General features: G+C 43.6%; 1 long non-coding RNA gene across 1 annotated transcript; it reads left to right on the plus strand.

The window, feature by feature from the left end:
• The first annotated feature begins 4,163 nt into the window (after positions 1–4,163).
• Positions 4,164–18,425, plus strand: LOC116971720. Its single transcript, XR_004411585.1, has 3 exons — positions 4,164–4,176; positions 13,568–13,572; positions 18,280–18,425. It is a non-coding gene; the product is annotated as an uncharacterized LOC116971720 (long non-coding RNA).
• The last annotated feature ends 2,971 nt before the right edge of the window (positions 18,426–21,396 follow it).

The raw sequence follows: 21,396 nt of genomic DNA on the forward strand, positions 1-21,396 counted from the left end.
TACGTCACGCGCGAACTTCCCGCGGACTTCGCTCGAACTTCACGTCACTCACTCGAATTCCGCGCGGCCCCCGCTTCTGGTTTGGTCGAGCTCACTGCATGCAGTCGCATGCTGGTGGGACCGGCCTTGTATGAGGATCATTCGACCTCCGCGCGGCCCCCGCTTCCGGTTTGGTCGCGCTTGCCGCATGCAGTCGCATGCTCGTGGGACAGGTCTTTTAAACTATTAGTTTTGCATCTGACTCCAGTTGGATTTTGAGTGTTTTAGAGATGATATTGAATATTCATCCAAAAATGTTGTATTTTTATACAGGATGCGAAGGAATGGGTTAAGGTAGCTTCTTGGAGGTGACATTTATCACAGTTAGGGGAGACAGTTGGGAAGATCTTATTCAATTTAGTCTTTGAATAGTATAGCCTATGCAATATTTTGAATTGTTTCAGGCAATGCCTGACATTTAAAGAACAGTAATAGTAGGCTTTCCTCCCATATATCTTTTGAAATAGATAAACCCAACTCGTCTTCCCATGCTCGCCTATACATCTCAGAAGGTGGGGCATCAGCATTTACGTGAGTGTTATAAATGTAAGATATCAACACTTGCATCGGCATGTCTATTCAGACAATCGTCTAATATATCTGGACCCATAAAAGGACTATCTTGTGTTAATGTTTTCAAATAATCTCGGATTTGAACGTATCTAAAAAGATTGTTTGCTTTCAATTGATATTTCTCCTGTAGTTCTTGAAAAGAAAAGAAAGTCCCCTTCTTATAGAGGTCTCCCACAGTATTAATTCCTAGGTATTTCCATTGACCAAACACCCTGTCTAAAGTAGACGGTTTAAACGAGGGATTGCTAGCAATAGGCAGAAGGAGAGACAAATTTCTCAGTTTAAGACTTAATTTCAACTGTTTCCAGATACTGTGTATTATCGGATTTTGCTCATACGTTGACTTATTCAGAAGTATTGGAGATAGAAGAATCGAGCCTATGTTAAAAGGCAAACAATCTTCCCTCTCCATTTTTAACCAATTTACCTGTTGACATGTATCATCCAACAAGAAGATTATATGTTTAATGTAAGTCGCCCACTAGTAGAAAAGAAAGTTAGGAAGAGCTAATCCTCCGTTTTCTTTGGATTTGCACAAATGTCTTTTATGTGTTCTATGGGTTTTGTAGTCCCAAATAAAGTTAATGATAGTAGAATCAAAAAAAAATTTGTAACTTTTGGTGAGGTATATCAATATTGATTAAAATAAATATAGGAGTTGTGGAAGGAAGATCATCTTTATGGCATTTATTCTACCTATAAAGGAAATAGGAAGTGTTTTCCAAAATTGAATGTAGGCATTTAGTTTAGTAATTAATGGTGGGAAATTTGTTTCAAATAGAGAGGAGTGTTTTCTAGTCACGTAAACTCCGAGATATCTAAACATTTCGGTAACAATTCTGAAGGGAAATTTTTGGAGTTGAGAAGGGTCTTGAGCTTTTATTGGCATAATTTCACTTTTATTCCAATTTATTCTATAACCTGAAAAAGCACCAAATTGTTCTATAACGTTTAGTACATTTGGGATACTAACTTGGGAATTAGTAATGTATAAAAGTACATCATCTGCATATAACAAAATCTTATTGGTGGTATATTTAGCATTATATCCGTGAATGCTCGAATGTGACCTAAGACTCTCAGCAAGGGGTTCTATGGCTAAGGCAAATAACATTGGTGAAAGGGCGCATCCTTGTCTGTTACCCCTGGATAAATGAAATTTAGTTGAAGGCATTTGGTTTGTCAGTATTCTGGCTGTCGGATTAGTGTATAACAGCTTCACCCATGGAATTAAGTTTTCTCCTAATTGGAATTTCAGGGGGCAAATTCGACCTGCCGATTGGCGTGGAAATCCCCATGAGCTCGAGGTCGGCTGCCCCACCTGGACTAGGGGCCACATTGTCGGGTGGACTGCCGGAGGGGATTCAAGTGCACTCTCATGATTTTGTCCAGATTAAGGAGGTGCCGGTTCAGTTGCGAGAAAATCAATGTTTGAACTCATGTGTACTAAGGTACGACAAAAAGCTTTGCTTTGCATGTTATCCACTCCAATCAGATAATTCTATACTTAAGAACAACCATGGCAAACTCAAGTCCAAAGGTAGAGCAAAGTGGAAGATACAGAGTGCAAAATATAGTTCTCAGCATTGTAGTGCATCAGTTCCAGAGACCAAGTCCAATGTCTGCAATGGGGTAGAGGTGAATCGGACAGTACCCTAGCTTATGGAAGGTTACAATAGCCTAATTTAAAATTCTCATCCATGTTTTCAAACCCATCTATTGAAACAATGAATCACAGTGTTGTACAGCGTAGAAACAAGCCCTTCAGCCCATCACATATATACCGACCATTGTTCGTTTAGTTAAGTTTTGTTTAGAGCAGGGATTCCCAACCTTTTCGTCCAGTTTACCCCTGGCAACTTTAATAGTTAATAACAATGTTATTTCACTTATTTATGAACAACTCATGATGAACAGATACCGGCATACCAGAACCAAACACAGTCAGTCAATGAGAAAAAAGATGTACAAATCCAGAATCAACAAATTTACCCCCTGGGTTGGCAAAATTTACATTACCCCAGGTTGGGAACCCTTGCTTTAGAGATACATCATTAATACGGGCCCTTCGGCACACCGAGTCCACGCCGACCTGCGATCACCTGTACACAAGTTCTATCCTGTACATTAGGCGTAATTTACAGAAGTCAAATATCCTACAAACCTGTAGGTCTTTGGACTGTGGGAGGAAACCAGAGCACCTGAAGGAAACCCACGCGGTCACAGGGAGAACGTACAAACTCTGTACAGACAGCAACCTTAGTCAGGATCGAACCTGGGCCTTTGATACTGTAAGGCAGCAACTCTATTGCTGCTCCATTGTGCCGCCCAATTATTGTCTTTGTACAAAACCAATGCCCGTCAGCTGCTTCCTATCCCCACACTTCCCTTCTCCATTATGGCAACATCGCTGTGAGGCATTGGGGTGGAAGATTGCAACTTTCACATGGTCCTCCCTGTTTCGACGAATGCAATCAACCCGGCGTGCACTATCAAATAAGATCAAATAGACCAAGTTGTCCTACAACTTTAGGCTGTGCACGCCATACGCAAGAAGAAGAAGCTGTAGGCATAATAACTAAATTGAATAAATTAAATTTCAATCTGAGCCAATGTGATGCTGTTATAATGGGCATGTAGCCTGCCATTCTCATAAAATAACATATAGTTTTATTGAGCAAATGCAGATGTGACTTCTCCTGGTTTAATATGCTCTACATATTCTTGGCTATCTTACAGCCTAATGATATGAACGTTGAATTATCCAATTTTAGTTAACTAATCATTCAGATGCCTAGTTCCGGAGGGGAAGAAGCTGTTCCTGAGGCTGGTGGTGCGCGCTTTCAAGCTTCTGTACCGTCTGCCGGACGGGAGCGGGGAGGAGAAGGAATGACCGGGGTGGGATAAGTCTTCAAATATGTTGGATGCTTTCATGAGGCTGCGTGATGTGTAGATGGAGTCACTGGTGAGAAGTCTGCTTTCTTCAGTTACTTTACTTTATAGATACAGCGTGGCCCACCGAGTGCACGCCGACCAGCGATCACACCGCACACTATTCTACACACTAGAGACAATTTACAGAAGCCAAATAACCAACAAACCTGCACATCTTTGGAGTGTGGGATGAAACTGGAGCACCCGGAGGAAACCCATGCAGTCACAGGGAGAACGTGCAAACTCCGTACATACAGCACTTGAAATTAGGATTGAACCTGGGTCACAGGGGCTGTGAGGCAGCAACTCAACTGCTGTGCCATGTGCCGCCCTTTTATTGGACCTTGTTACGCTATGGCATGGTATGGTATTTTTTTGGACCTAGTTATGCCATGGCATGGTATGCTATTGTTTTGGACCTAGTTATGCTATGGCATGGTATGCTATTTTGTTTGTCGCATGTACCGAGGTACAGTGAAATACAATTTTGTATACAGTTCAGTGCAATTATCACTATACATAAGCGCTTAGATACATATTAGTTAAGCATCTCAGATACAGTACAAGTGTACAGCAGTAGTACACTGAGACATTATACAGTCGCCAGTTTGATGCCATTTTCAAGTCCCAGTTGTTGACAGTGCAAGGTACCTGACCTGACTGACCCCATTTGCCTGCATGAACTCCATACCCCTCCATGCCCCGCTCATTCAAATAGCTGACCAGATGCCTTTTAATTGTTGTTGCTTTTCCTGCCTCCACCACATCCACCTCTGGCAATTTATTCCTGATGCAGGTACTTCCGCTATGACGCATATTGGATAAAACACAATTGATGATTCATGGAAGATTATTTTTATAACGTGGGCGGAATTTGTTATTACACAGTTTTGATGAGGAATCTGATTGTTGCCTGGATTAGAGGGTTTCAGCTACATGAAGAGGTTAGATAGATTTGGATAATTTTCTCTGGAACATCAGTGGTTGATGGGAGACTTGATTGAAGTATACAAAATTATGAGATGCACAGATAGGGTAGACAGTCAGAACCTTTTCCCCAGGGAATGTTCTAAACTAGAGGGCATAGCTATATGATGAGAGGGGGAAGTTTAATGGAGGTGTGTGGGCGAGTCTTTTTACACAGATAGTGGTGGGTGCCTGGAACACGTTGCCAGGGCTGGTGGTGGAGGGAGATACGATAGAGGTGTTTAAGAGGCTTTTAGATGGGCACATGGAAGTGCTAGGAATAGAGGGATATGGATCATGTACAGGCACATGAGATCAGTATAAGAAAGATAGACACAAGTGCTGGAGTATCTCAACTGGCCAGGCAGCATCTCTGGAGAAAAAGGATAGGTGATGTTTTGAGTCGGGCCCCTTCTTCAGACAGAAAGTAGGGCCCCAACCGGAAACGTCACCCATCCTTTTTAACCAGAGATGCTGCCTGACATGCTGAATGACTCCAGTACTTTTTGTCTATCTTTTGTATAAACCAGCATCTGCAGATCTTTGTTTCTACATTTCTGAGACCGGAATGGATCGACTGGGTTTATATTCACTGGAATTTAAAAGGATGAGACAGGATCTTTTAGAAACATATACAATTCAAGGATTGGATAGGCTAGATGCAGGAAAAATGTTCCCGATGTTGGGGGAGTCCAGTTTAAGAATAAGGGATAGGCCATTTAGGACTGAGGTGAGAAAAACAAATTCACCCAAAGAGTTGTGTATCTGTGGAATTCTCTGCCACGGAAGGCAATGGAGGCCAATTCACTGGATGTTTTCAAGAGAGAGTTAGATTTAGCTCTTGGGGCTAAAGGAATCAAGGGATATGGGGAGAAAGCAGGAACGAGGTAGTGATTTTGGATGATCAGCTATGATCATATTGAATAGCGGTGCTGGCTCGAGGGGCCGAATGGCCTACTCCTGCACCTATTTTCTATGTTTCTTTGTTTCCAGTATAATTTGGCATCGTGTTCGGCACAAACAATGTGGGCTGAAGGGCCTGTTCCTGTGCTGTACTGTTCTGTGTTCTATATGAACGTGCCCCACAGTAAACAGATGTTAGTGTCTCTAAAGAGGACAGGCTGCCAGTTTCAATGCAGGATGCCATTTAAGAGAGTTAATTTGGAAACTGACAAGCAATCGGTCCTGTTGACATGTGTGCAACGATACTCTATTAAACAATGTAACGTATAGCCTTTAATATTTTTAGTCTGCAGCAAAGAAACAGAGGAAGTCATTCTCAAAGTGGGGAATTTGACTACTATTATACTTCACAGTTCAAAAGCACTTCATAAAAATCTTTTCAACACAAGGTGTAAACACTGAATCAGTTCTGGAGAAGATATAAGTTTTATATTTGCAAACACTTTGACTTAAAAAAAGTCTCCCACGGCAGCAACACCTGTTCAATCTCTGGCTTCATTCCTGCGCCTCCTCTTGCCAAAGTGGAACCTAATGGAGAAATGAGAGGAAGGATTCCTACTCTGGAAGTCACGCTGAATTAAATTGATTTATGAACTTCAGACGGCACAATCAGAACACCCAGAAATTTTGAGACTCCAATTCATAAATGACAACTTCACTGCAAGCAGAACTAGTTTAAAGCCAAGATAGACACAAAAAGCTGGAGTAACTCAGCGGGTCAGACAGCATCTCTGGAGAAAGGGAATAGGTGGCGTTTCGGGTCGAGACCCTTCTTCAGCCCCATCTAGTTTAAAGCTACTGCTAAGCACACATGAACCTGCCAATCTATGGAGAACTTGGTAGACTTCAAAGGTGAATTTCCCTACTATCAAGGTGAGGGGTAAGATAGGAATCAGAGGGGAAGCATTTTTAGATCTCTTTCTAACAGTTCACCACAGCCAAGGTAACCTGGACAAGTTTTGAAAGACCTGACACTAGAGAACAGGGAACATTGAAAAGTTTGAAGAAGGGTCTCGACCCGAAACATCACCCATTCCTTCTCGCCAGAGATGCTGCCGGTCTTGCTTGAGTTACTCTAGCATTTTGTATCCATCTTCGGTTTAAACCAGCATCTGCAGTTCCTTCTTACATATAGAAATGTACAGCATGAGAACAAGACACAGTGAGGCCACATTTGAAGTTTCATTGTCTGTATAACTCGTTTCCACCTAGCCCCCAGCTAACAATCACCAGTTTCCTTTATTATCAACCCTTTTTTGCATAACTTTCATTCATTTGTTCTATATCACCGTCTATATACAGTATCTCTCGGTTTCTTTTCCTCTGCCTCTCAGCCTGAAGAAGGATCTCGACCCAAAACGTCACCATTTCCTTTTCTCCAGAGATACCGAGTCCACGCTGACCTGTGTTTATGAAGGAACTGCAGATGCTGGAAAATCGATGGTACACAAAAATGCTGGAGAAACTCAGCGGGTGCAGCAGCATCTATGGAGCGAAGGAGATGGGCAACGTTTCAGGCCGAAACGTTACCTATCTCCTTTGCTTCATAGATGCTGCTGCACCCGTTGAGTTTCTCCAGCATTTTTGTGTACCCACGCTGACCAGTGATCCCTGCATACGAACAGCATCCTACATATGCTGGGGACAATTTACAATTTTACCAAGCCAATTAGGCTATAAACTGTAGGCCTTTGGAGTGAGGGAGGAAACCAGAGCACCCGGAGAAAACCTAAGCATGTCACGGGGAGAACGTACAAACTCCGTACAGACAGCACCCGCAGTCAGGATTGAGCCCGGGTTTCTGGCGCTGTAAGGCAGCAACTCTACCGCTGCGCCACCAAGCTGCCCTCTTTCTAGCAGTTCACCATAGCCAAGGTAACCTGGTCTCTGCTTGAAAAATACCCAATGAAGGACAAGGCAGAGCTACCTAGTAAGGAAGCAATCGTTCAAAACTGAGGTCAAAGAGAGATTCAGCTCAGAAACAGGCCCTCCAACTGTTCCAAATATCAGGGACTCATTTTATACTGATTCTACCCAAATCTATTTTGTTTTACCAACATTCTCATCAACTCCCACAGGTTCCACACTTATTCACCCCCTAGAGTAATTTACAGAAGCCAATTAACCTGCCAACCTTCATGTCTTTGGGATGCCATTGGCGACGCTCAATCCATCTTCCATCAGACTTTACTGGACTTTATCTTGCACTAAGCATTATTCCCTTTATCCTGTATCTGTTCACTGGGGATGGCTTGAATGTAATTATACATTCATAGAGTCATAAAGCACGGAAACAGGCCTTTGGCCGTTTGTCAACCAACATGCCGCATCTACACTAGTCCCACCTGCCCGTGTTTGGCCCATATCCCTCTAAACCTGTCCTATCCATGTACCTGTCTAAATGTTTTTTAAGCGTTGTGATAGTCCCTGCAGAGTTGTGTATAGTCTTTTCGCTGACTGGATAGCACGCATCAAAAAAGCTTTCCATTGCACCCTGTTATACATGACAATAATGCAACTAAACTATCAAACTATGTCTCAAACTCCTCACCCTCCCCATTGTCTGTCTCCACCTCCATCCCTCCCTCTGACTTCACATTTCAGTCCCACTCTCTTCGGATCTGACAGCCTCTTGTCTCCATTGTCACTTACTCCACCCAACACTGCCAATGCACCCACCCTCACCTACCACATGCCAGCCTCTGTCCCGCCCCCGCCTCTCCCCTTGTCAAAGCCGTCACTGCAAATGAGTTTCGCAGCGTCAAAGATATTCAGAATCACTGGGACCTATTAGCAAAAATATTGTTGAGAATCTGCGGCATTGGAAAGGCAAAACACAAGAACACAGACACCGACGCTCACTCTCACACTCTCACACACAGTCAGTCACATTCACACTCACATGCCAGTTCATGTTCACACTCATGCTCATACCCACGTTCATACTCGCGCTCACACTCAAACTCACGCTCGTGTTCACACTCATACATTCATGCTCACGCTCACACAAAATCCTACACTAACACTCCTACCCCAGGCTTCACAATTCGCAACTCTTAAATACTTTGGTCACACCTATCAACCCACCCCCTTCCCACCTACTAGCCCGTGGTCATCTATTACCTGACATTGTAAAATAGTTACCCCTCAGGTTCCTATTAAATCTTTCCCCCTTCACCTTACACCTATGTCCTCTGGTTCTCGATTCCCCTACTCTGGGCAAGTGCATCTACCCGATCTATTCCTCACATGATTTTGTCGACAAACATAATGGGATTAGCTTAAACTGGTTGGCAAAAGGGGCTGTCCCACTTGGGCAACCTAATTGGCGAGTTTAGAAGAGTTTGAAAAAATGACATGTTGAAGACCTCCTTCGACTATGTTGAAGACCAGCTTCGACGAGCTACGACTAGCTAAGACTAACTTCGGAAAAATTGGACACCGAATAGCTGAGAGTGAAGACGACCTCCTTCGATCTCCTTCGACCTCCCTTCGACCATGGTGAAGACTATCTACGACTACCTTCGACAACTCTCGATTACCTACGACTAACATGCCAGCCTACTACGACCTACTACGACTAAACATACGAGTAAAAAAAGTATCGATTTTTTCCATGGCAACCTTTTTTTACTCGCGGGCATTTTTTAACTTATTGAAAAAAACGCCGCGACCTAGCTGAGGCCTCGGGTACGCGGAGACCACTCTCGAGCATGAAGGAGAGTTACGAAGACCTCCTATGACCTCGTGTCGACCATGCTGCGAGTATGAGTCGAGGGCAAACTCGCCAGAACTTGTGGATTAGGTCGCCCAAGTGGGACAGGCCTTAAAGATATTGTACAGCGAAGGGCCATTTTTGTGCAGTACCACTCTATGTTATTAGATTCACCCAGAAATTCACTTTGGAGGTTGAGGAGAGATCTGATGGAAATGGATAAAATGATGAGGCATAGATCGGGTACACAGAACCCTTTTCATGGGTTGAAATATCAAAGACTAGAGGGCGTGGCTTTTGTTGCATGCTATCCAGTCAGCGGAAAGTCTATACATGATTACAACCAAGCTGTTCACAGTGTACAGATACATGATAAACAGAATCATGTGAATAACGTTTAGTGTGATATAAAGTCCAGTAAAGTCCGATTAAAGATAGTCCGAGGGTCTCCAGTGGGGTAGATAGTTGTTCAGGACCACGCTCTAGTTGGTGATCAGATGGTTCAGCTGCCTGATAATAGCTGGGAAGAAACTGCCTCTGAAACTGGAGGTGTGCGCTTTCACAGTTCTGTACCTCTTGTTTGATGGGAGAGGGGAGTATTGTTCCATGTGCTATGATCTGCCATTTATAAACTGAGTAACCAGTTTTGTAGCTGGAAAAAAAATGTCAGAAGCTAATATACCTGCAGATGCTGTAGGGAGAAGCGCTTCTCCCTTAGTTGAGACATATCATGGAATCTAATGCACTGTAATGATCTGAAGCTAATTTTTTCATAAAGTAAGGTGCCAGTTTTTCATAAAGCAGGGAAAATGGTTACAGTCCTGCGTTTCTCTGATGCAAGTATCAGACCAGTGCCATATGTTCAGCTCATCCCTAAACAATTAGAGAGCAAGGATCCTAAACAGAGAAATTGAGTAATGGTGATGGCAGTTTAATTGGCACGGGAGTTAGTGATTGCTTCTTTAAACAGTGAGCAGCAGAGTGCTGCTGAGGGGCGGCACGGTGGCGCAGCGGTAGAGTTGCTGCCTTACAGCGCCAGAGACGTGGATTCGATCTCGACTACAGGTGCTGTCTGTCAGGAGTTTGCACATTCTCCCTGTGACCGCGTGGGTTTTCTCCGGTTTCCTCCCACACTCCAAAGACGTACAGGTTTGTAGGTTAATTAGGCTTCAGTAAAATTAGTAAATTGCCCCTAGTGTGTAGATTAGCGCTAGTGTACGGGGTGATTGCTGGTCGGCACAGACTCAGTGGGCCGAAGGGCCTGTTTCCGCGCTGGATCTCCAAACTAAATTAAGATGGAACATCTTGGTCGGCATGGATGAGTTGGGCCGAAGAGCCTGTTTCCGTGCTTTATGTCTTCATGGCTGTAATATCATCAGAGACCCATATCTCATCTCATTCCTACCATTGGGAAGAAGGTACAAGATGCCTGAGAACCTGAACCTCCAGGTTTAGGAATAGTTTATTATCAACAACCATCATAAGATCCTAAGATCATAAGTGATAGGAGAAGTATTAGGCCATTCGGCCCATCAAGTCTACTCTGCCATTCAATCATGGATGATCTATCTCTCCCTCCCAACGCCATTCTCCTGCCGTCTCCCCATAACTCTGACACCCGCACCCATTAGGCTCTTGAACCACCCTGCACAAGAATAACCGCAGCCCTACCTCAGCGCCGAATCACCATGGACGTTGTATAGAGTGCACTATGTGCACGGCTGGATTAACCATTAAGCAAAATAAGCACGTGCTTTGGGGATCAAGGGAAGGGGGGCACCACAGAAATGGTAAATGGTTTACGGCACAAAAGAAATCACTTTAAACTTGCTAAAATAATATTCGAAGTGGTTATATGATCGGAAATATAATTTCGAAGTGTTCATGGTGTCATAGTGACGTCATATATAATTGACCAATCATAAACAAAATGGTCAGAGTTTATGATTTATTCACATATTGCTGGGTATTATTTACCGGTCAGTTTTATGCGTTGGTGAATGGCGTTTGCGTGTGGTGTTTATTTCTCGGCAAATTTACAGTGATAACACACAATAATTTATAGTGAAAATGTCGGATTGTGATTCAGATCTCTCTCTCTCTCTCTCTCGCGTGGACGCGCCTCGCGCGCTCGCTCTATCTCTCGATCTCTCTTCTTCTCTCTCTCTCTCTCTCTCTCTCTCTCTCTATCTCTCTCTCTCTCTGCTCGCTCGCTCTCGCTCTATCTCTTCGCCTCTCGCTCTCTCGCTCTCTCTCCTCTTACAATATATATATATATATATATATAGAAATAGAGTATATATATATATATATATATATATATATACTCTATTTCTCTCTCTCCCTGTATATATATACTAGACTAAGTGAGACCCGTTGGGTCCCAGCATCACACGGGAGGGCTGGTCACCAACGCAATATTCCACCTCTCCACCAATTCCAATACTGCTCGCCAGTGGGGGGGCTGTTTGTTCCGCTAGTATGGGTGTTGCGGGCTGAAGATACTGGTTTCTAGAGGGCTAGTATAGACATTGTTGGCCGTATGGATGTATGGGTGTTGCGGGCTGAAGGTACTGGTTTCCAGAGGGCTAGTATAGACATTGTTGGCCGTATGGATGCTTGGGCAGGCATCCAACTGTTGCAACGATTTTAAAAGCCAAGCCAAGGCAAACAATTGGGCTGCAGACACCCGACAACCAACATTCATTTTGTGAACACAAACTTGTTAAAAAAGGCGAGGCAAACAATTGGGCTGCAGACACCCGACAACCAAAATTCATTTTGTGAACACAAACTTGTTAAAAAGGCGAGGCAAACAATTGGGCTGCAGCCGCCCGACAACCAAAATTCATTTTGTGAACACAAACTTTTTAAAAAGGGCTGCAGCCACTTTACAGCCGCATCGAGGGGACTCACCGTGGAGTAGACGTGCGTTCAGTGTTGTTCGCAGCTCAGAGAGCCGTGACTCTCTCGCTTCCTGGTCTGGCAGAGACGGAGTGAGGCACGACACTTCCTGGTTTTATAGTCCCTCCCCCTGCCGCCAGCGGGGGCAGCAGAGAGAATGGGGAATTTTGTAAAAACATTAATATCTCTCTCATTTTTCATCGACGAAAAAAATCCTCCACACTCATACGGCGGAGGGGGGCTCTGAGCGAGGTGGCCAAAAATGACGGCCGTAGGTGGCGGCGTTCTCTCGGAAATCGCAGCACAGTCGGCCAAAAGCGGTCAAGATCAGAGATTTAGTAATATAGATATGGTAAAATTGCCTAAAGTGCTTCATTGAAAGATATGAATCAGCTACAAAGGAAATGCTACCAGATGTTGATTACAAGGCAGCTCAAACTCGCAAACGTATCAGAAAGAAGGTACCCAATGACAATGACGGAGATGCACCAGAAGTATATCTGAACGCCAGAGATACATTTCGTATCACCACCTTTTACACAATTGTTGACAAACTTAAAACTGAGATGAGAAGAAGAGGAGAGATATACAAAGAAATATCAGAGAGATTTTCTTTTCTAAGTGATGTGCCACATAATGTCACTTCAATGACTTCATCATCTTCTGAAATTGAAAGGTATTCTCAGTGTTGTCAAAAACTGATTGATGCTTACCCAGAGGACTTGAACACTAATTTCTCAGCTGAGCTCCAGCAGTTTCACTCATATGTGCACCATAAGTTCAATGCAACAAAAAATGTAAAAACACGATTCAGTCATGCTGAACTTTATAAAATAATTGTAGAAGACAATATTGAGTGTGCCTTTCCAAATGTAGACATTGCCTTTCGTATATTTTTAACATTAACGGTCACAAATTGCTCAGCTGAGCGTTCATTTTCTCAGTTGAAGTATATTAAAAATCCCATCAGAACAACTATGCAACAAGGCAGGCTGGATGCCTTATCTCTACTAAGTATAGAAGCAGATGTGTTACGTAAGATTAATTTTGAGGATCTGATCAAAGACTTTGCAATTAAAAAAAGTAGGAGAAAACTTTTCTAATATAAATAAAGTGGAAGTATACAAAAATAAACATTATTTTCCATCTTACTGTTAGTTTTGTTTCATTTTGAAAAATTAAAATTTATTTTAAAGTCTTTAGGTCTTTAAAATGATGAGAGGGATAGACAGAGTTGACATGGATAAAGCTTTTCCCATTGAGAGTAGGGAAGATTCAAACAAGAGGACATGACTTTAAATTTTAGGGACAGAAGTTTAGGGGTTACATGAGGGGGAACTTCTTTACTCAGAGAGTGGTAGCTGTGTGGAATGAGCTTCCAGTGGAAGTGGTGGAGGCAGGTTCGATTTTATCATTTAAAAATAAATTGGATAGGTATATGGATGGGAAAGGAATGGAGGGTTATGGTCTGAGTGCAGGTAGATGGGACTAGGGGAAAATAAGTGTTCGGCACGGACTTGTAGGGCCGAGATGGCCTGTTTCCGTGCTGTAATTGTTATATGATTATATGTTATATTATATGGTTATGGTTTATTATTGTTTATATTTTTGAATTACATATATATGGGGGCACCAAAATCTTTTAAGTGCTTAGGGCCTCTATGGTTCTTAATCCGGCCCTGACTATGTGCTTCGAGTTGTAATGTTACCTTCTGGTATTATTAATAATTTAATGTTTTATTGATTATTGATTTGTTGTGTTGGTGTTAATGTTCCGGTAAAGCTGCAACAATAATTTCACTGTACACCGTCTATATCTCTCGTTCCCCTCTCCCCGACTCTCAGTCTGAAGACCCGAAACATCACCTGTTCCATTTCTCCAGAGATGCTGCCTGACCCGCTGAGTTAATCCAGCTTCTTGTGTGGTCTTCACTGGTCCATTCTTAGAGGACATAGAGCATAGAGCAGTGCAGCACAGGAACAGGCCCTTTGGCCCACAATGTCTGTGCCCAACATGATACCAAAACCACCTCTTATCTGATAGCACATGATCCATATCCCTCCATTCCCTGCATATCCGTGTGGCTATCCAAAAGTCTCTTAAACACCACTGTAGTATCTGCCACCACCCCCACCTCTGGCGGCACGTTCCATGTACCCATCACCCTCTATGTAAAAGAAAACTTGCCCGTACATGTCCTTTAAACTTTGACCCTCTCACCGTAAAGCTATGCTCTCTAGTATTTGATATTTCCTTCCTGGGAAAAAGGTTCTGACTGTTACCCTATCTAAGCCTCTCTCATCATTTTACATACATCTATCAGGTCACCTACGCTCCAGAGAAAACAATCCAACCTCTCCCTGTAGCTAGTACCCCCTAATCCAGGCATCATTCTGGAAAATATCCTCTGCACCCTCTCCAAAGCCTCCTCATCCTTCCTGTAATGGGACGACATGAAAGGCAAGACTACAAATGCAGCCTAACTAAAGTCCTATAAAGCTGCATCTTTCTACGTTTAAGATGAACTGGAGGCAGTCAATACATTATTGGGAACGATTTATCATTTTCAAAATTGCCAAATAATATTTGAAAGCTAAGTATTTAATAAAAACCTGTGCGATTTATTACTTGGCCTGCTGGCCGATTCCATTTGCTTTCTGCTTGCCAGTTCATGTTGCAAGCTCCGTTCCAGAACTATTAGAAGAGGCAGGATCTATCTATCACTGTTCTATCACTGTGGAAGATTGCAGATAATTTTCTCTGGGCTCTGGGCATTCTCAGCCTGGGCAACAGGCAGGCATTGAAACAAGGTCTTGTCTGTCCTGTCGGCGTTAACACTGAAGCAGAACCGGGGAATTGATTGAATTGATTGAAAGATACAGCATTGAGTCATAGAGTCATACAGCGTGGATATAGGCCCTTCGGCCTAACTTGCCCACGCCGACTAACATGCCCCATCTACACTAGTCCCACCTGCCTGCATTTGGCCCATACCCCCCAAACTATGTACCTGTCCAAATGTTTCTTAAACATTATGATAGTAGCTGCTTCCATTACCTCCTCCAGCAGCTCGTTCCATATACCCACAGCACTTTGGGCAAAAAGGTTACCTCTCAGGTTCCTGTTTATTCTTTCTCCCCTCACCCTGTCCTCTTGTTCTCGATTCCCCTACAATGGGTAAAAGACCCTGTGCATTTACCCGATCACCCCTCATCCTCCTGTGCTCTGAGGCATTAATTTAAAAATACAGCATATAAACAGGCCCTTCGGCCCAGCGAATCCACGCCAGCCGTCGATTACCCGTTCACACTTTCTCATCCATTCCCCACGCACCAGTGGCAATTTACAGAGGTCAATTAACCTACGAACCTGCACGCCTTTGGTGTGTGGGAGGAAACCAAAAGACCCGTAGAAAACCCACGCGGTCACAGGGAGAACGTGCAAAGCCCACACAGACAGCACCCGTAGTCAGGATCGAACCCGGGTCTCGGGCGCTGTACGGCAGCAATTCTTCCAGCTGCCCAACTGTGCCGAACAATTCTTTTTCATGACATCAAGGAGAGATTTCCTTGTCGGTCATTGAGGTGAACATACAGAGCGTGCAATGCCACGACTCCACGGAAATCTGCAATGACTTGTCAGGAAGACAGACAGGGCTCTGGTGTATGTTGTGTGGCACAGTGGTGCAGCTGGTAGAGCTGGTTTGTGTGTTAATTGGCCTTCTGTAAACTCCTGCACGACAATGGACTTTTTTTTCTAATTATGTTTATGCAATAAACCTTTTTTGCACAGTCTTCTTTATTTTCGAGTTTTATGTATAATTTGTTTATAATTTATTTCATACCGCATACAACAGGTAAACAGGCACCAGCCCAAATGAAAAACTGAACAGGCTAAATGCTGGAAAAATGTTCCCGATGTTAGGGGATTCCAGAAACAGGGGCCACAGTTTAAGAATAAGTGGTTGGCCATTTAGGACTGAGATGAGGCAAAACCTCTTCACCCAGAAAGTTGTGAATCTGCGAAATTCTCTGCCACAGAAGGCAGTGGAGGTCAATTCACTGGATGTTTTCAAGAAAGAGTTAGATTTAGCTCTTAAGGCTAAAGGAATCAAGGGATATTGGGAAAAAGCAGGAACGGGGTACTGATTTTAGATGATCAGCTATGATCATATTGAATGGCGGTGCTGGCTCGAGGGGCCGAATGGCCTACTCCTGCACCTATTTTTCAATATCTTCTGTTTTCTATATCCATGCCAACCAAGATGACCCATCTAAGCTGGTCTCATTTGCTTGCATTTGGCCCATCTCACTCCAAACCTGTCCTATCCAGGTACCTGGCCAAATATCTTTTAATTGTGTTTATAGTATCTGTCTCAACTACTTCCTCTGGCAGCTTTTTTCCATCACGTATACTGTTCTATGTTCTTGAGGTGCCGTGGCCAATGAGACCCGAAGGCTCGTCGGACGGCAGTACGGGGATGGAGCCGCTGTTTGGGAGATGTCGGACGGGAGCTGCGAGGGCCGGTCAGAGTGTGAACCAGGGTATTTCCTCCATCGCCTTCCAATTTGATTGCAGGAGGCACCCCTGGGACACAAGGATGGCCGGGCAACGAGAGGGGAGGGTCGTCGGTTCGCGGGCCAATCTGGTCGAAGGAGACGGAGTGAGGCCCTGCAGGATCGAGAACTGCTCCAGTAGACTGAGTGTGCGGGCGGACTGGACTTTGGACTTTGGACATGGCACCAAATCATGGCGGTGCCTGCGTGTGTATATATGCAAAAGAATTTCACTGTGCATTTGCGCATGTGGGAAAAAAAAGCACCACCGAACCTTCTACGTACAGCCCAGAACAGCTCACAATGAAACTGGGTTACAAGGTAGCGCAGTGGTGGAGTTGCTACCTAATGGCATCAGGGACTTGGGTTAAATCCTGACTACGGAAGCTGTCTGTATGGAGTTTGTACGTTCTCCCCGTATCCTGTGTGGGTTTTTTATAGGTGCTCTAGTTTCCTCCCACACTCCCAAGACATACAGGTTTGGAGGTTAGTTGTGTTGGTATAAATTAGCAATGTTACAAAATTTTGAGATTAAAAAAATCAAGTCTGCAATTTATCCCATCAGATAAAGCATAAAAATAAGTTTAATTTGACACCTAATTCACTTTCATATCTCAAGTATTTAAAAAGTTATGGCCATTTTCATACTGGGAAATGAGCATCTTGTTCCCTATTGATTTTCTATGGACATAACAAAAAAGCTGTGATCGTGAACAGTCAAAAGCCCATAACTTTCTTAAAAATTAAGAGAACTGAATGAAATTTTCAGTTATCATAGATTGAAGCATTCTGAAACAAATATAAAATATTCTTACTTGGATGACCTGAAATTAAAGCATATAATTAGTTAGTTACCTAATTGTAGCTAATTTCAGACTTCAATTACTAGATCTAAACATCTATCCATTTCTTAATAAATGATTAACATTTTTAAATAGCCTAAATGTCCAAATAATATTCACAAATAATTCACAATAAAACATGATTTTAAAATCTCATTTACATTAATTTATAGACCAAATGGAAGGAATTTAGTGTTCAATTGCTGTAAATTAAAGTCCATTTTAAACCAGCTTTCTAGTGGGTTCCTGTGGAACGCGCTGGTTTAGAACGTTCACATTGCGGTAGATTTGTGCCCCAAATGCCCAGAAAAATACTGCGGGATATAATGGGCCCAAAATGAGCTACTCGCAATATTAAACTTTGTATAAAGGGATCTTTAGAAGCCCTTTTTAATGTAAAAATATACAGCATACCTTCAGATATTTGCTTTATGAGACCCTGCGGTTGCTGGTGTTCGCGGGTTTAGAGATTGATTTTTAAACTACTATAACTATTATACGAGGCCTTTAAAACTAATAATAGCTTTTGCGACGGGGTCTTTCAGCGATTTCCCGTTAATAATTAACTAGGCTGAACATCTTCGATTTGAACAACCTAGAGAAAATCGCGTTTTAAACCCGCCCCCCTCTAAACGGCGCCAAAATCGCGCACACCGCAGCGGCAGATTTTCAGCGACGCTTCAGGTAGGCTTTGCAACATACCTATATAAATGTAATTTGTCTTTAGTGTGTGTAGGATAGTGTTAGTGTGCGGGGATTGCTGGTCGACACGGACTCGGTGGGTAGGGTTACCAACTGTCCCGCATTAGTCAGGACATCCCGTATATTAGGCTAAATTGATTTGTCCCATAAGGGATCACCCTTGTCCCGTATTTGACTGCTACTACTTGGGTCGAGGGGACTGTCGGTTCGGAGCTCCGCGTCCGGCACCATCTCACCCGTCCTGACGTATTGCAGCCCATGGAGTGCAACAACAGTGCCTCGCCCGTGGCCACGTCGGTCGGCAGCCCGGCCAGCTGTCCTACCTTCGCTTACCGCCGACACCACGACCATGGCTGATCATCAGTTCACGAGTTGGATGCGGTGCCGGACTTTGCACGCGACCTGGGCCAAGACACCAAAGCTAGGCTTTGTGTGCCTTCCAGCACCCGGGCCAACTCATCATTCACCCAGCCACGGCCGAGTCGGTCAACGTCGGGAATTTGTCCCTTATTTTGACCTTCTGTCCCTTATTTGGAAGTGAGAAAGTTGTCAACCCTATCGGTGGGCCAAAGGTCCTGTTTCTACGCAGTATCTCTAAACTAAACTAAACTAAAGATGCCTTGTTTCTGAGGACTACAGACTAGTTGCAAACCCTCAGCTGTATATTGGAGTTCAGCATTTCCACAAACTGGCGTATTGGGGTCAGAAGGCACTGTAGTTAAGCCACTAAACTAGCAATCAGACTCCGAGGCTGGAGGCATGAGTTCAATTCTCACCATGACAACTGGGGAATTTAAATTCAAGTAGTTAAATAAATCTGGGATGATTAAACTAAAACCTGCTCCTAGTCATTGCGAAGTTGCAGAAACCGACCTAGATCATTACTGCTCCACAGGGTTAGGGATCTACTGCCTGACAGGTGACACCAAACTCATTATTACAAACAGGGGAATATATAGCGACTAATTAAATAAACCGTGCCGCTCACACTCACAGCAAATGGAGCAGGTTCTGGAGTTCAGTTGCTCCAACGATATCGTTAAAATGGCAGCTTATTTGTACATTGCAAGATTCCATAAGACAGAGCAGAAATAGGCCATTTGGCCCATCGAGTCTTCTATTCACCCACGGTGTCCTGAAATAAAGCAGTTATGGAGTGAGTCATAGCGTCATAGGGTCATACTGTGTGGAAACAGGCCCTTCGGCCCAACTTGCCCACACCGGCCAACATGTCCCACCTACCGAAGTCCCACCTGTTTGCGTTTGGACGATATCCCTCTAAATCTGTCCTATACATGTACCCGTCTAAATGTTTTTTAAACATTGATTGGTGTTAGACCATAGAACAGAGAACGTGGAACTGTCCAGCACATCTTGTGGAGGTTTTGACCATGTTAGGATTGCACCACAAATCCATCAGAATTTTGCCAGGGTCCCAAAGGACTACATTTCTTAACATGTATTTTTCATCAGTGGGAAGACAAATATTTATCAGCGCATTGTCCCACTATCAATGTGAGGGGAGGGGGAAAGATTTAATAGGAACCTGAGGGGCAACATTTTCACATGGAGGGTGGTGGGTACATGGAATAAGCTGCCAGTCGAAATAGTTGCAGCAGGCACTATAACAACATGTACACTTTCCCATCCTCCTTAACCACCTCTTGCTGCCTTCCACCTTCCACCTTTGTGCCTCCTTCCTGCTTTATAGTTCACTCCTCCTCTCCTGAACTGACACCTTTTGTCTCCATTTCATCTCCAGTCATTGTCTCTCACTCCACCCATGTGTAGGTTAATTGGTGGCAGACAAAAATGCTGGAGAAACTCAGCGGGTGAGGCAGCATCTATGGAGCGAAGGAAATAGGCAACGTTTCGGGTCGAAACCCTTCTTCAGACTGATTTGAGGGTGGGCGGGAAGATGAAAGGAAGAGGTGGAGCCAGTGGGCTGAGGGAGAGCTGAGAAGGGGAGGAGAAAGTAGGGACTACCTGAAATTAGAGAAGTCTAATTTGTAGGTTAATTGGCCTCTGTAAAATTGCCCCCAATTGTGCAAGGAGTGGGATAACATAGAACCAGTGTGAATGGGCGATCGATGGTCAGTGTGGACTCTGTGGGCCGAAGGGCCTGTTTCCGTGCTGTATCTCTGAGTTAAAAAACTAAAACTAAACTAAATTGTCTGAAGTTTATTTATGTAACTGTGAGTTGTTCATGTTGATTAATGGAAGAGACTTCAGGGCATAGGGTACAGACTCAAGTTTGTTCACTGGTGTGTGCCACAGCGCATGGGGAAGTGGTTGTTTATTGTAAAGGTGGTGTCAGTGGCTCATTAATATTGAGATTAATGAGGACAACTCTGGCACTATGATGTTATAATTATTTGTGCGGGTAGAACGAATAGCAAAGGACAAAAAGGACACCTTTATCGTTAGAAAGGAGATGAGGAGGAATTTCTTTAGTCAGAGGCTGGTAAATCTGTGGAAATCATTGCCACAGAAGGCTGTGGAGTCCAAGTCAATGGATATTTTTAAGGCGGAGATTGACAGATTCTTCATGATAGGTGTGTCAGGGGTTATGGGGAGAAGACAGGAGAATGGGATTGAAAGGGAAAGATCAGCCATGAATGAATGGCAGAGTGGACCTGTTGGGCCAAATGGCCTAATTTTGCTCCTATAACTTATGAACTTATGAAAACAAACACATGGTGTGGGGAATCAAGAAGATGAGGACATTTTATTTTTATTTTATTTATTTTATTTAACCTTTATTTAACCAGGATAAGTCTCATTGAGATTAAAAATCTCTTTTACAAGAGAGTCCTGGCCAAGACAGGCAGCAGCACAGTTCCACAGTTACAGACAATAATTTAAAAAAAAAACAAAAAAAAAACAGAGAACATATAAATAGAGTCACAGTCAGATTCAAATTCAGCAGGGGTATTAAAATTAACAGAGGACTCAGCAGAGCCAGGGACTTGGTTAGGTTGAACATTCCTTGAAATCATATTTGTAAAACAAACAGACACAGTTAGAGACAGGAGGAGACGTGTGCTGCCATCTTGGATTTTTGCCACAGAAGATGTCGAGACGGTGCAGGTTTGGAATTCCTCCCACACCACACAAAAGCCAGACCGGCCCGGTCAGCACCGGCGAGGCAGTAAGGGGGGGGGGGGGGGGGGGGGGGGCTGTTCTGGATGCAGGTGTCAA

The sequence above is a fragment of the Amblyraja radiata genome, chromosome 4 (genome assembly GCF_010909765.2).
Source record: "Amblyraja radiata isolate CabotCenter1 chromosome 4, sAmbRad1.1.pri, whole genome shotgun sequence".
NCBI lineage: Eukaryota > Metazoa > Chordata > Chondrichthyes > Rajiformes > Rajidae > Amblyraja > Amblyraja radiata.